The sequence below is a fragment of the Arachis duranensis genome, chromosome 1 (assembly GCF_000817695.3).
Source record: "Arachis duranensis cultivar V14167 chromosome 1, aradu.V14167.gnm2.J7QH, whole genome shotgun sequence".
In the NCBI taxonomy this organism is placed as follows: domain Eukaryota; kingdom Viridiplantae; phylum Streptophyta; class Magnoliopsida; order Fabales; family Fabaceae; genus Arachis; species Arachis duranensis.
In genome coordinates, this window is record NC_029772.3 from 57,547,818 (window position 1) to 57,563,139 (window position 15,322).

General features: G+C 37.9%; 1 non-coding gene and 1 pseudogene across 1 annotated transcript; one reads left to right on the forward strand and one right to left on the reverse strand.

Moving 5' to 3' along the window:
• Positions 1–15,322, reverse strand: part of LOC107490300 (uncharacterized) — a 140,260-nt pseudogene that overhangs the window by 72,483 nt on the left and 52,455 nt on the right.
• Positions 1,157–1,264, forward strand: LOC127742420 (small nucleolar RNA R71). The gene has a single exon (XR_008003665.1). It is a non-coding gene; the product is annotated as a small nucleolar RNA R71 (small nucleolar RNA).

The window sequence follows — 15,322 nt, forward strand, 5'->3', positions numbered from 1 at the left end:
TCATGGTTCCTATGGTATAGGGTATTAAGAATTTACCAGGATCCTATTTCTTTTGAGGTAAATTTTGCTGAACCAATGTATTCAGTTCATTGGTGAGCAAAGGAGGCTCTTCCTCCCAAGTCTCATTACCAAATAGCTTGGCATTCAGCTTCATGATTGCTCCTAAATATTGGGCAACTTGCCCTTCAACAATGTCTTCATCCTCTTCAGAAGATGAATAGTCATCAGAGCTCATGAATGGTAAAAGGAGGTCCAAGGGAATCTCTATGGCCTCTGTATGAGCCTCAGATTCCTTTGGTTCCTCATTAGGGGATTCCATACTGACCATTGGACGTCCCCTGAGGTCTTTGTCATTGGGATTCACGTCCTCCTCCTCCTCTAAGGTTTCGGCCATGTTGATTATATCAATGGCCTTGCACTCTCCTATGGGATTCTCTTCTGTATTGCTTGGGAGAGTGCTAGGAGGAGTTTCAGTAACCCTTTTACTCAACTGACCCACTTGTGCCTCCAAATTTCTAATGGAGGATCTTATTTCAGTCATGAAACTAAGAGTGGCCTTAGATAAATCAGAGATTATGTTTGCTAAGTTAGAAGGATTCTGCTTAGAATACTCTGTCTGTTGCTGAGATGATTATCGGAAAGTTTTGCTATTGCTAAACATGTTTCTTCCACCATTGTTATTATTGAAGCCTTGCTTCTGTTAATCCTTCCATGAAAAATTTGGATGATTTTTCCATGAAGGATTATAGATATTTCCAAAGGCGTCACCCATGTAATTCACCTCTGCCATTGTAGGGTTCTCAGGATCATAAGCTTCTTCTTCAGAAGATGCTTCTTTAGTACTGTTGGATGCATTTTGCAATCCATTCAAACTCTGAGAGATCATATTGACTTGTTGGGTCAATATCTTGTTCTGAGCCAGTATGGCATTCAGAGCATCAATTTCAAGAACTCCTCTCTTTTGAGGCATCCCATTACTCACAGGATTCCTCTCAGAGGTATACATGAACTAGTTATTTGCAACCATTTCAATAAGTTTTTGAGCTTCTGCAGGCATTTTCTTTAGGTGAATGGATCCACCTGTAGAGTGGTCCAGTGACATCTTTGAAAATTCAAACAGACCATCATAGAATATATCTAATGTGGTCCATTCTGAAAGCATGTCAGAAGGACACTTTTTGGTCAGTTGCTTGTATCTTTCCCAAGCTTCATAGAGGGATTCACCCTCTTTCTGTCTGAAGGTTTGAACATCTGCTCTAAGCTTGCTCAACTCTTGAGGAGGAAAGAACTTGGCTAAGAAAGTCGTGACCAGCTTATCCTAAGAGTCCAGGCTATCTCTGAGTTGTGAGTCCAATCATGTTCTAGCTCTGTCTCTTACAGCAAAAGGGAAAAGCATAAGCTTGTAGACTTCAGGATCAACTCCATTGGTCTTAACAGTATCATAGATCTGCAAGAACTCAGTTAAAAACTGATAAGAGTCTTCTGATGGAAGTCCATGAAACTTGCAGTTCTGTTGCAATAGAGAAACTAATTGAGGCTTTAGCTCAAAATTGTTTGCTCTTATGGCAGAAATTGAGATGCTTCTTCCATAGAAGTTGGAAGTTGGTGTAGTAAAATCACCAAGCATCTTCCTTGCATTGTTGTTTGGTTCGGCCATAATTGTTTCTTTTGCTGCTTCCTTTTTGAAAATTTCAGTGAGGTCCTCTTCAGAGTTTTGTGCTTTAGCTGCTCTTAGCTTCCTCTTCAGAGTCCTTTCAGGTTCAGGATCAGCTTCAACAAGTATGCCTTTATCTTTGTTCCTGCTCATATGAAAGAGAAGAAAGCAAAGAAAATATGGAATCCTCTATGTCACAGTATAGAGATTCCTTGAGGTGTCAGAGGAAAACAAGAATGGAAGGATGAGGTAGGTAAGGAAGAATTTGAACACACAAAGAGAGATGGAGTTCGAATTAACAATGGAGGAGGAATGTTAGTGTTGAAAATAAAAAGAATAAAATTTTAAAATAAATTTTTGAAAAATTGGTTGTGGTTTTGAAAAAGATAAGAAATAAAGTTGAAAAAGATAAGAAGTTAAAAAATATTTTGAAATTGATTTTGAAAAAGATATGATTTGAAAAAGATATGTTTGAAAAGATATGATTGAAATTTATTTTGAAAAAGATTTGGAAAGGAAATTAAAAAGATTTGATTTTTTTAAAAAAAATATATGTTTGAAAAGATATGATTTTGAAAAAGATGATTGAAAATATTTGATTTGAAAAATATTTGATTTTGAAAAAAAATATGAAGATTTGAAAAAGATTTGATTTGAAAACAAAATTCCTCTCTTTGTGTCATCCTGGCGTTAAACGTCCAGGAGCTGCATGTTTCGGCCGTTTAACGCCCAATTGCTGCATGGCTTGGGCGTTTAAACGCCCAGCCAGGTACTTTGTCTGGCGTTTAAACGCCAGTTTTCCTTCTTCACTGGGCGTTTTAAACGCCCAGCTTTTTCTCTGTAATTCCTCTGCTTTATGTTCTTGGATCTTCATTTTGCTAAATCCTTTATTCAAGAATATATGTTTTCAATTTTGAAAAACAATAAAATGAGTCAAAACATATAATTCTTGGATCAAAACACAAGATATATGTAGGAACATTATGAATGTCAAGATGAACACCAAGAACAATCTTGAAGATCAAGATGAACATCAAGAACTCAGTTTTCTTAATGAAAGAAATCATGGAGGACACCAAACTTAGAACTTTCTCATGTTTGGCCATATGAATGCAAGAATGCATATGAAGAACATCATGCAGTGCAAATCAATAAATCATGAAGATCAAACAAGGCAATTCATCAAGAACGACTTGAAGATCATCAAGAACACAATGCATGTGTTTCGAAAATTGCAAGACAAATAAAATCATGCAATTGACACCAAACTTAAAATTTGGCCCTAGATTCAAACAAGAACCGTGAAATATTTTTGAGTTTTTATGATTTTATGAATTTTTTATTGGGTTTTTCGAAAATTATTTTGAAAAGAACGAAAAAGAAGAAAGAATTTTGAAATATTTTTGAAAGCTTTTTGAGAATAAAATAAAGGTTGAAACAAAAAGAAAATTACTAATCTGAGCAACAAGATAAACCGTCAGTTGTCCAAACTCGAACAATCCCCGGCAACGGCGCCAAAAACTTGGTGCACGAAATTGTAATCACACAATGGTGCCAACAACTTGGCACGCACAATTGTAATCTCATCTCTTTTTCATAACTTCGCACAACTAACCAGCAAGTGCACTGGGTCATCTAAGTAATAAACCTTACGTGAGTAAGGGTCGATCCCACAGAGATTGTCGGCTTGAAGCAAGCTATGGTCACCTTGTAAATCTCAATCAGGCGGATTCAAATGGTTATGGAGTTTTAATAATTAAAGAGATAAATAAAACATAAAGTAAAGATAGAGATACTTATGTAATTCATTGGTGAGAATTTCAGATAAGTGTATGGAGATGCTTTATCCCTCTTGAATCTCTGCTTTCCTACTGCCTTCATCCAATCCTTCATACTCCTTTCCATGGCAAGCTGTATGTTGGGCATCACCGTTGTCAATGGCTACTTCTCGTCCTCTCAGTGAAAATGGTCCAAATGCGCTGTCACCGCACGGCTAATCATCTGTCGGTTCTCGATCATGTTGGAATAGAATCTAGTGATCCTTTTGCGTCTGTCACTACACCCAACACTCGCGAGTTTGAAGCTCGTCACAGTCATCCCTTTCCAGATCCTACTCGGAATACCACATACAAGGTTTAGACTTTCCGAATATTAGGAATGGCCGCCAATAATTCTAGCTTATACCATGAAGACTCCGATCTTTCGGAATGGAGGCTAAGAGATATACGCTCGATCTAAGGTAGAACGGAAGTGGTTGTCAGACACGCGTTCATAGGTTGAGAATAGTGATGAGTGTCACGGATCATCACATTCATCATGTTGAAGTCCAAGCGGATATCTTAGAATAAGAATAAGCATGAATTGAATAGAAAACAATAGTAATTGCATTAATACTCGAGGAACAGCAGAGCTCCACACCCTTAATCTATGGTGTGTAGAAACTCCACCGTTGAAAATACATAAGTGAAAATAGGGTAGGCATGGCCGAATGGCCAGCCTCCCAAAACGTGAACAATGGTCCCAAGATTCCAAGATTCAAGATGAAAATACAATAGTAAAAGGTCCTATTTATAATGAAACTAGCTACTAGGGTTTACAGAAATAGGTAAATAATGCAGAAATCTACTTCCGGGCCCACTTGGTGTGTGCTTGGGCTGAGCATTGAGTTTTACACGTGTAGAGGTCTTTCTTGGAGTTAAACATCAGCTTTGGTGCCAGTTTGGGCGTTTAACTCCAACTTTTATGCCAGTTCTGGCGTTTTGACGCCAGAAAAGGGTAGAAAGCTGCCGTTTTGACGCCATTTTACGTCATCAAAACTCATGCAAAGTATGGACTATTATATATGGCTGGAAAGCCCTGGATGTCTACTTTCCAACCCAATTGAGAGCGCAGAATTTGAAGTTTTTTAGCTCCAGAAAATCTACTTCGAGTGCAGGGAGGTCAGAATCTAACAGCATCTGCAGTACTTTGTCAGCCTCTGAATCAGATTTTTGCTCAGGTCCCTCAATTCCAACTAGAAAATACCTAAAATCACAGAAAAACACACAAACTCATAGTAAAGTCCAGAAATTTGAATTTTGCTTAAAAACTAATAAAAATATACTAAAAAGTAACTAAATCATACTAAAAACTATGTAAAAACAATGCCAAAAAGCGTATAAATTATCCGCTCATCAACCCAATTACAAACTTTTAAAGTGTAGGGACCAATTTATAATTTCACTAAAAGTATAAGAACCAACTATACAATTTAACCTTTTTTTATTATCAAGATTTATAGTATAAAATAGCATTTGTTTTAATATAAAAAAAAAACAACAAAATTTGCACGTTATAAAAATTAAGTGTGTTTTAATGTTTCAAACATCTGTCAGCAACCTATGTTCAGTACGTTTGATTAGCCAACATTGTATTTAACCATAAACCCTACTCTAATACATTCAATCCCTAACTGCACAATTTGCTCTTCAATCCTAATCGTGAAATCCTACTTTATCTCAATAATCTTAAATGCTACTTTACTTCAAAAAATCTTATAGATTGGTTAACCTAAACAAAACTTAAATCTTAAACTTTATTTTATTTAATATAATCCTAAATCTAGATTGTGAATATGATTAAATGCACCTAATACGAACTCGCTGACTCACTCTTAAATTCGCGATTTTGACCGAGTTTGTGTGAGTCTACCCGAGTCTATTTGAGTCTAACTAAAAATGAGCTTTTTGTTCGAGTTAACTCGATTCTACTACCTAAACTTATGCAAGTTTATAAGTTAACTTGCGAGTTTGACAACAATGTCTGTAGCATTTTCTACTATTATAAAATAAAAAAAATTGCAAAAAAAACATTTCATCTTTATTTTTCATTTTTCAAGGATCCGTTTTTTGTTTTTGGAATTTGGAGAAGTTCGTCCATGCCCTAGGTTGGACAAACTTCAGCAAATGCAACAAAGTTTTCCTTGGCCTTAGGTGAACTGCGTAAAATTTACTGAAGTTCGCCTTAGCCTTAGCCGAACTTTCTGCCAGGAACACCTATTCTTCTTTTTCTTCATTATATTTATCTTTATTCTTCCATTTTACACCATAATCAAATATTCATTACCCAATAAAAATATAAAATATGTTAGGTGTTCAAATCTTTTTACCAACCAAGTGTAACTAAGATGTTAAAAAAAATCCTACTCATGTGCCTCTCTCTCTCTCTTATTACGTTCTCTCTCTCTCTCTCTCTCTCTCTCTCTCTCTCTCTCTCTCTTAATGAATAAAGATTCATTCTTGACACCTCCTTCTTCCTTTTCTTTTGATTTTTGCTGTTGTGCTGAGTTTTGGTGCATTCTATTTAGAATTTTATATTAATTACATTTTGTTTAAGAAGTTTTCAATCTACAAAGCACTGTTTGTGAAATTGGATCATGTTATTTTGTTGCGTGCTTCTTTCTTCAATGTCGTTATCATTGTCACTACTGCCACCACTGTCAACGTCGTCTTCTTGATGTTGTTGTTGTTTAATTTCTTCTTTTTTTCTCCTCATCCTCCTTTATTGTCATCATCATCATCGTCTTCATCTTCATCTTCTTCTATAAACGTTCAGAAAACTAAAGCACAGAAATTTGATGCACAACACATAAATTTTTGTGCAGCAAAAATTTATATGTTGTGCTTCAAAAATTTGTGCGCTATGTGTAAAAATTTGTATACTGCACCAATGAAATATGCACATCACATAAATTTTGTGTGCAGCTGATGCCGAATCGGATGTCGGTTAGGAATTTTGCTAAATGAAATGATGGATTCGTTATAAGTATAGCTCTCAACCAACAAACAACATGGATCAAAGTTTAAACAAAGAGTGTCATAGAGTTACAAAGTAATTAACCGGGAGTATTAATCCTGGGTTGTTCTCCCTAGGACTAGCAATCAAGTGCACATCATTGGTTGTGAACTCAGTGGTTTTCACGCATAAAATGGAAATTAAAGGGATTAGAAATTAAATGAGCCAAAAAACAATTAAATGTCAAAAAGTTAGAATTAATAAACAAGCAAAACAATTAACTAAGCAAGCATGAATGGAAAGCAACGATTAAGCTACCACTATAGTAAAAGACAATTAAAGCAAACTAGGGAAGATTGAAGCAATAAGATAATGAAGAATGTAATTCAAATGCATGAAAGAACCTTGACTAAGGGTTGAAAGTTAAGGAATCTTATTCTTGTCATAACTACAACTATGACAATTATAATGAGTTAATCCCACTTAGTTAACTCCTAACTAATGGAAAAAGTCAAGTAGGCATAATTAATCTTAATCCACAAATCCTAGATAACTTACTAATTAAGTTTAGTAAAAATCTAGCGTTAGTAGAAACAAGATCAACTAACAACCCAAAACTACCATTCAATGTTGGACATTAATGATTGTCGGATCTTAATTACTTAAACCCCAAACCAAGGAATGAAAATCTACTCCATATTCAAAATGAGCATTTCAACAAACACTTAGTGGACATAATAATAAAGCATAGTAAATTACAAAATCTAATGGAAACTATATCCAAATAATGCAAACAATCAATACTAACAATTCAATCAAGTATATATAAATCTCAAAACATCAAATTTATTAACAAGAAACTCAAGGATTCACTAGTGCATATACTAACAAAGTAACCTTAATTATAAGAAAATCTAAGTAAGTATAGTGCATGAGATAAAAAAATTAAGAGAAACTTACAATTAAGATAAGCTAAATTGCAAAACTAAAGTGCAAATTTCAAAAACCCTAATAAATCCTAGAGAGAAGTGAGAGTTTCTCTTTATAGGAAAAACTAACTAAAACTTATAAAATTCATGTATGATTGGTTATCTTCTTTCCCCATGAGTGAGCTTCCCTTTTGGCTTCAGAACCTCCAAAATTGGGACAAAGAGGCTCCTAAAACGTGTAGCACGTGACTTTCTAAACGAGGCATTGATGACCGGAATTCACTATCCCTTTCAAAAATTAGTGAATTTGTTCTTTTGGCAAGCGCACCAAAATTATCGCCAAGTAATAACCCACAGTGGAGTAGGATCGTATCCACAGAGATTAGCAAATTCAAGCAGTTTTAATTGATTGATGAATTAGTTAAGCAGATCAATAAGATTGTGAAGTGCAGAATTGTAAGTAATGACATCAATGTAAACGACTAGAATATAAAGAAAAGCAATAAAGTGCAGAAATGGAAATTGCAGATGTAAAGTGCTGAATCATAAATGACTTGAATGTAAATGGGAGTGGGGAATTGTTGAATGTAAAATTAAGCTGTAAAGAAATGGATAGATAATAATGGAGAAATTCATTGAGATTGGGAGATGTTGTCTCTTTGGATCAAATCTAGCTCATATCCTCTTCAATCATGCAACTCATTGACCTCTTGGCAATCATGATTGATTGAGCCCCAATCCCTTGGTGATTTAATCTCTCAGATCTTGATCAATAGCCAATTCCTTGGTCTAATTGCTCATAAAGAGAGATATGCTTGGTCCCTGTTTATACCACACACCCTCATAGGTCCAGGTAGAGGGGGAATTATATGTCACGTATCCCATCACCAAAACCCAGATTCTACTCAAGTGTGAGAAGGGATTTCAAGCATGGTTTCATGTTTCCTTTCCCAAGGTTCCCATGAAACCTAATTGCATTCAATCTCTTTCCCAAGATAATTGAACACTAAGCATTAAGAACGAAATTCCTTCTAACAAATCAAAGAGAAGATGAAGAGAAGAAGAATTTCACTATTATCAATCCATCAAGTGCAACAGAGCTCCCTCTCTCAATGAGAGGGAAGTTAGCTACTCATAGCTTGAAAAGTACTCAAAAGTGGAGTGTAAAAGTGGATCTAGAACTAATTGTTTAACCCCTATTCAGTACTCCTTGGGAGTATTTATACTACTCCTAGTAAAAATAAAAGAATTACAAAAGTGAAAAAGGGAAAATTACATTTTGGAGGGAAAGAAAACACTCAATAAGTGTGACTTCTTAGCTGGCATGTGGCTGGCGCTCCACCGGCATGTCACGTGCCCTTCAAACTAGCTTGGCGTGCCACGCTCAATCCTTCAAATGGCACGCTCGTCTCTCTATCAACCTTGGCGTGCCACGCCTTCGAACTTAAGTGGCGCGCCATAGTGGAAGTCTTGTGCTGGCGCGCCATGCCTTCGAGCTCAAGTGGCACGCCCTTTGCTTTTTCCACTTTCCTTTGCCTCTGGAAACTTGAACTGGAGTGGCACGCCCAGGGTCTGGCGTTCCACGTCCTTGTTGAGTGCTTGGCTAAGCTCCTATGGAAAGTTGCACTAGCGTGCCACGCCCAGGGTCTGGCGTGCCACGCCCCTTTGTGTGTGAATGGTTCCTCTGTTTGGCGTGCCATGCCACGAACTCAAGTGGCACGCCCTAATGCTTCTTTGCCCCCTGAATGACACTGGCGTGCCACGCGTGGTCGCTCAAGTGGCACGCCTAAGTGAAGAATAGTGAATGGCGTGCCACGCCTTCGATACCAAGTGGCACGCCCAGTCTTCAATTGCCTTCAGCCCCTTCTCTGGATCAGTGTACCAACGTGCCACGCCATGCTGCTCAAGTGGCACGCCCATGTATTTGTGCAATCTTCAAGCTTGGCGTGCCACGCCTGGGTCTTCAAGTGGCACACCAAAGTGACTTTTTGGAACTGGCGTGCCACGCCTTCGACACCAAGTGGCACGCCATAGTGGAGGTTCTTCTTGAGATGGTGAGTTGGCGTGCCACGCCCCTTTGCTCAAGTGGCACGCCCATAGTAGTTGATGGGTTAGGCGTGCCACGCCCAACCTGGCGTGCCACCCCCCTTTTGTGTCCTCCATTTTGCTTTCTGGAATTTTGTACCAACGTGCCACGCCCAGTCCCTGGCGTGCCATGCCCACATGCATACTTGGATTTCCCTTCTGGAATTTAGTACTGGCGTGCCACGCTTAGCTCCTGGCGTGCCACGCCAGTGCATTTTTGTGGCGTTTGCTCCCAAGTGGCACGCCAGTTTCACACGTCCAGCTTCTTGTTTGTCTGCTTCCCATTTTTTATGCCTATTTCACCCAAAATTCAGCACAACTCATCTCATAGTAGTGTACCATAATATTCATCAAATAATGCATGAATTGTACTGATCAAATAAGATTTTTGCTCTTTTATGGCCTTCTTTATGCAAGAAAGAAGGGTAGATGATGCAAGTCATCACAACACCAAACTTAAGCTTTGCTTGTCCCAAGCAAATCAATGTGAGTAAACCTTTATATCTTGAGGCCTTGGCTTTGAATAATTGCAATACAACTAAGAGTAAAACTAAGTGCCTAACACATGTATGAATGTTTTAATTGTCATGGAGAGCTCTTGGATCCTTGAGGGTTCCCTCAGGTATAGGCTTTAGGGGTCCTTTCTATTAATTGTCACCCTGAAGTAGTAAAGGTTGTTTTGTTTTCTTGACCACGACTCTAAGTGTTTTGTCTCAAGACAACCCTTTAATTAGGCTTTCAATTAGCACTCCCAAACCAGTTGGTTTTAGGGTACTGGGTGTTGAGACACCCTTAAGAATTTACTTGCCCATGTCTCTTTTTGACACATCTTCACCACAAGCATCTACTAAGATCCTTAATTCTTTTTGAGCTTTTTAATGTTTCTTTTTCTATCCCAGTAGTTGATGCTCAGAGCCTTGGGTCTTTATTGCTTACTACCTCTTGGTTCTATGGATATTCAAGGAACACCCCTTAGTCTTCCCTTCTTATACCTTTTAGGACTAGTTGCTCCCCATGACTCAATTTCTTTTTAGTTCATCCAAGGTTCTACACTTAGTTTCTTGTTTCTTAGCTTGTTTGATGATCCCTCTTGGCTTTGGTCTCTCTTATTGTTTTTGCACAACTCACAGTAACTCTTATGGAGACAAGCTCTACTTTTATTTAAGTTGTAATGAAGACTTGAAATACATGGCATTTTCTTTCTTGTAAAAAAAACTCATAAAGACTTCAAACAGAAATTGAAACTAAGCATCAAATATAAACTATCCTAGCATGATTATTCAAGAAGTAAATAAAGCAAAGCTTAAACAGAATTCAGAAATTGGAAAGTGTCAACCATGGGACTCAACAACCTTGAGCAGCTTCATCTTTAGTTCATTGGCCCCTTCCCTTTGTCCTTCTTCTTGGGAGGGGATGAGCCACCTTCATCTGGCTTGGAGGAACCTTCTTGAGCTTTGGTATCCTTAGGCTTCCAGAATCCTAACCTTCTCATGTAATTCCTCTCATCTTCCTTATGTTTGGCTAGGATTTCCTCTTGTCTTACACTTAGCTCTTCCATCCTTTGCATGAAGGTTGGGTATCATGGGTTTAGAGCGGCTACAACGTTACACAAATGATTCAGCTTTGCTTGTGTGTTGATGTCATACTGCCTCTTGGATATGGTCCTGGCATCATAGAGATGTCTGAATTTGGCCAAGTTCCTCTGTTGCCACTTGCTTTGCTCTCTTATTTTGTCCAGTGCGCTTCGCACCTCTCCCCAGTCAAATTGTTCTTGCTGCTCATTCCTCATATGCTCCTAATTCTCTTGGAGTTGTTGAATGTTTTGGTTGACTTGGCTCCATTGTTGTTGCTGAGCCTCCTTGAATTGATTGACATCTTCCCTCAAATGGTGTAGATCTCCCTTCATTTGGTGTACATCTCCTTGCAATTGCTCCCAATTGAATCCCTCTGGAAATTGCTGATATTGGTAGTGTGGTGGTAGTTGAAGTGCTAGAAAGTGAGGTTGCTCTTCTGCCTCTCCCTCTTCTTATTGTTGTTGTGGTTCATGAGCATGAGCTCTTCGTTCTCTAGCCCTGTTGAGTGGGTGGACAGCCACCACTTTGGCCATCTTTTTGGCAGTTATGAACTTGACTTGCTTCACAAGTACCTCATCAATGATCTTTTCAACTCCAGCCTCATCACACAGCCTCTGTATAATGATGTGGAATGCCAACCTTGTGTTGTCACTGGTGCTTTTTAGCACTTTATTGATGTTGTTGGGGATCATCTCCCCCACGTTGATGCTGTAGATGAGCACAGCTCTCTCCTTAGTCACCTCTGAAGTGTTGGATGTGGGGATTAGGGACCTTCTCACAAACTCTAGCCACCCTCTAGTTTGGGGGCTCAAATCTCTTCTCCTCAATTGGTTGGGTATCCCATCCTTGTCATTTATCCAATGCACATTCATCACACAGATTTCACTCAAAATATCCTCAAACCCAGGGTCTTGCTGCTTCATTCTCTTTTTATAGCTCCGAGTAGAGCTTGTCCTCTTCACCATTAGCATTCTTTCTATGCTAGAGGGGCTGTAGTCAATGGACTTCCCCCTTACATAGCTAATGTATCCATATTGTTGCCCTGGTTGAGGTACTGTGTTGGCATAGAACTCCCTCACCAAGCTCTTGATGAGCGGATAATTTATATGCCTTTTGGCATTGTTTTTAGTATGTTTTTAGTATGTTTTAGTTAGTTTTTAGTATATTTTTATTAGTTTTTAGTTAAAATTCACTTTTCTGGACTTTACTATGAGTTTGTATCTTTTTCTGTGATTTCAGGTATTTTCTGGCTGAAATTGAGGGACCTGAGCAAAAATCTGATTCAGAGGTTGAAAAGGACCGCAGATGCTGTTGGATTCTGACCTCCCTGCACTCGAAGTGAATTTTCTGGAGCTACAAAAGCCCCATTGGCGCGCTTTCAATTGCGTTGGAAAGTAGACATCCTGGGCTTTCCAGCAATATATAATAGTCTATACTTTTCCCGAGATTTGATGGCCCAAACCGGCGTTCCAAATCAGCTCAAAACTGCCCGGCGTTAAACGCCGGAACTAGCACAAGAATGGGAGTTAAACGCTCAAACTGGCACAAAAGCTGGCGTTTAACTCCAAGAGAAGTCTCTACACGAAAATGCTTCAATGCTCAGCCCAAGCACACAGCAAGTGGGCCCGGAAGTGGATTTTTATGTCATTTACTCATCATTGTAAACCCTAGGCTACTAGTTCTCTACAAATAGGACCTTTTACTATTGTATTCTTATCTTGGTAGCTATCTTTAGTCTTATGCTATCTTAGATCATGGGGAAGGCTTGAATGTTTATCTCTTGGATCCCTTGATCGGAATCTTCGTGGTATAAGCTAGAATTGATGGCGGTATTCAAGAGAATCTGGAAGGTCTAAACCTTGTCTGTGGTATTCTGAGTAGGATTCAATGATTGAATGACTGTGACGAGCTTCAAACTCCTGAAGGCTGGGCGTTAGTGACAGACGCAAAAGAATCACTGGATTCTATTCCAACCTGATTGAGAACTGACAGATTATTAGCCGTGCCGTGACAGGGTGCGTAGAACATTTTTGCTGAGAGGATGGGAGATAGCCACTGACAACGATGAAACCCTACATACAGCTTGCCATGGAAAGGAGTAAGAAGGATTGGATGAAGACAGTAGGAAAGCAAAGAGACGGAAGGGACAAAGCATCTCCATACGCTTGTCTGAAATTCTTAACAATGAATTATATAAGTATCTCTATCTTTATCTTTATGTTTTATTCATTATCATCTTTAGACTGAAGCTTTAGACTAACATTGCATGATTCCTGGAATTCTCATTAGGAATTTTGATATCTTTATTTTCTTTTCCGCTTAATTTTTGAAAAAACCAAAAAAAAATTACAAAATCATAAAAAAAAAACCAAAAAAATTGATATCTTTGTTTTCTTTTTCCACTTAATTTTCGAAAAAATCCAAAAATATTTTTTGCTTGAGTCTAGAGTCTCATGTTAAGTTTGGTGTCAATTGCATGTTTCTGTTCTTCTTGCATTCATGCATGTGTCTTCATTAATCCTCAAGTTGTTCTTGATGATTTCATTGCTCTGATTTATAAATTCTCTTGACTTGAGTGTTTATGTGTCTCATATGCATTCTCAACTTGTTAGTGTCAATAGTATACAAACTTTTAAGTTTGGTGTCTTGCATGCATTGTTTATTTGATTTCAGAACATACTGCAGAGGAATTACATAGAAAAAGCTGGGCATTTAATGCCCAAAAGGGGTGAGTTTTGGGCGTTAAACGCTAGAATGTGCACCATTCTGGGCGTTTAACGCCAGGATGGCACAAGAGGGAAGATTTTGTTTTTAATGCCAATTTTTTTCAAGTTTTCAAAATTTTTCAAAATCAAATCTTTTTCAAATCAAATCTTTTCAATCAAATCTTTTTCAAAATCAATTTCTTTCCATTTTCAAAAATACTTGCTATCAATTAATGATTTGATTCAACATTTCAAGTATGTTGCCTTTTCTGTTGAGAAAGGTTTAATGTTTGAATCATATCTTTTCTTGTTAGCCAAGTCATTAATTTTAAAAATCAAATCTTTTTAAATTGTTTTTCAAATCATATCTTCTTGATCACATCTTTTTCAAAATAGTTTTCAATCATATCTTTTCTCTTATTTCAAAATCTTTTTTCAAAAATCACTTGATTTCTTTTTCCACTCTTAAGTTTTCGAAAATCATTTAGTATTTTTTCAAAATGTTTTTTAAAATCTTTTTATTTTATTTCTTCCCCTCTTCTCACATCCTTCTATTTATGGACTAACACTACTCCTCAATGCACAATTTGAACTCCATCTTCCCTTAATAAGTTCGAATTTTCTACCTCTTCCTTCCATTTTTCTTTTCCTCTGACACCTCAAGGAATCTCTATACTGTGACATAGAAGATTCCATATTTTCTTGTTCTTTTCTCTTTCATATGAGCAGGAGCAAAGACAAAAGCATTCTTGTTGAGGCTGACCCTGAACCTGAAAGGACCTTGAAGCGAAAGCTAAGAGAAGCTAAAGCACAATTCTCTATAGAGGACCTAACAGAAATCCTCAAAGAAGAAGACATGGCAGCCGAAAACAACAACAATGCCAACAATGCAAGGAAGGTGCTGGGTGACTTTACTGCACCTACTCCCGACTTCTATGGGAGAAGCATCTCTATCCCTGTCATTGGAGCAAACAACTTTAAGCTTAAGCCTCAATTAGTTTCTCTAATGCAACAGAATTGCAAGTTTCATGGACTTCCATTGGAAGATCCTCATCAATTTCTAGCTGAGTTCTTGCAAATCTGTGACACTGTCAAAACCAATGGGGTTGACCTTGAGGTCTACAGACTTATGCTATTCCCTTTTGCTGTAAGAGACAGAGCTAGGATATGGTTGGACTCACAACCTAAAGAAAGCCTAAATTCTTGGGAAAAGCTAGTCAATGCCTTCTTGGCAAAGTTCTTTCCACCTCAAAAATTGAGTAAGCTTAGAGTGGAAGTCCAAACCTTCAGACAAAAGGAAGGTGAATCCCTCTATGAAGCTTAGGAAAGATACAAACAATTGATCATAAAGTGTCCTTCTGACATGCTTTCTGAATGGAGCATCATAGGTATCTTCTATGATGGTCTGTCTGAACTGTCTAAGATGTCATTGGATAGTTCTGCTGGAGGCTCTCTTCATCTGAAGAAGACGCCTGCAGAAGCTCAAGAACTCATTGAAATGGTTGCAAATAACCAATTCATGTACACTTCTAAAAGGAATCTTGTGAACAATGGGACGAATCAGAAGAAATGAGTTCTTGAGATTGACACTCTGAATGCCAT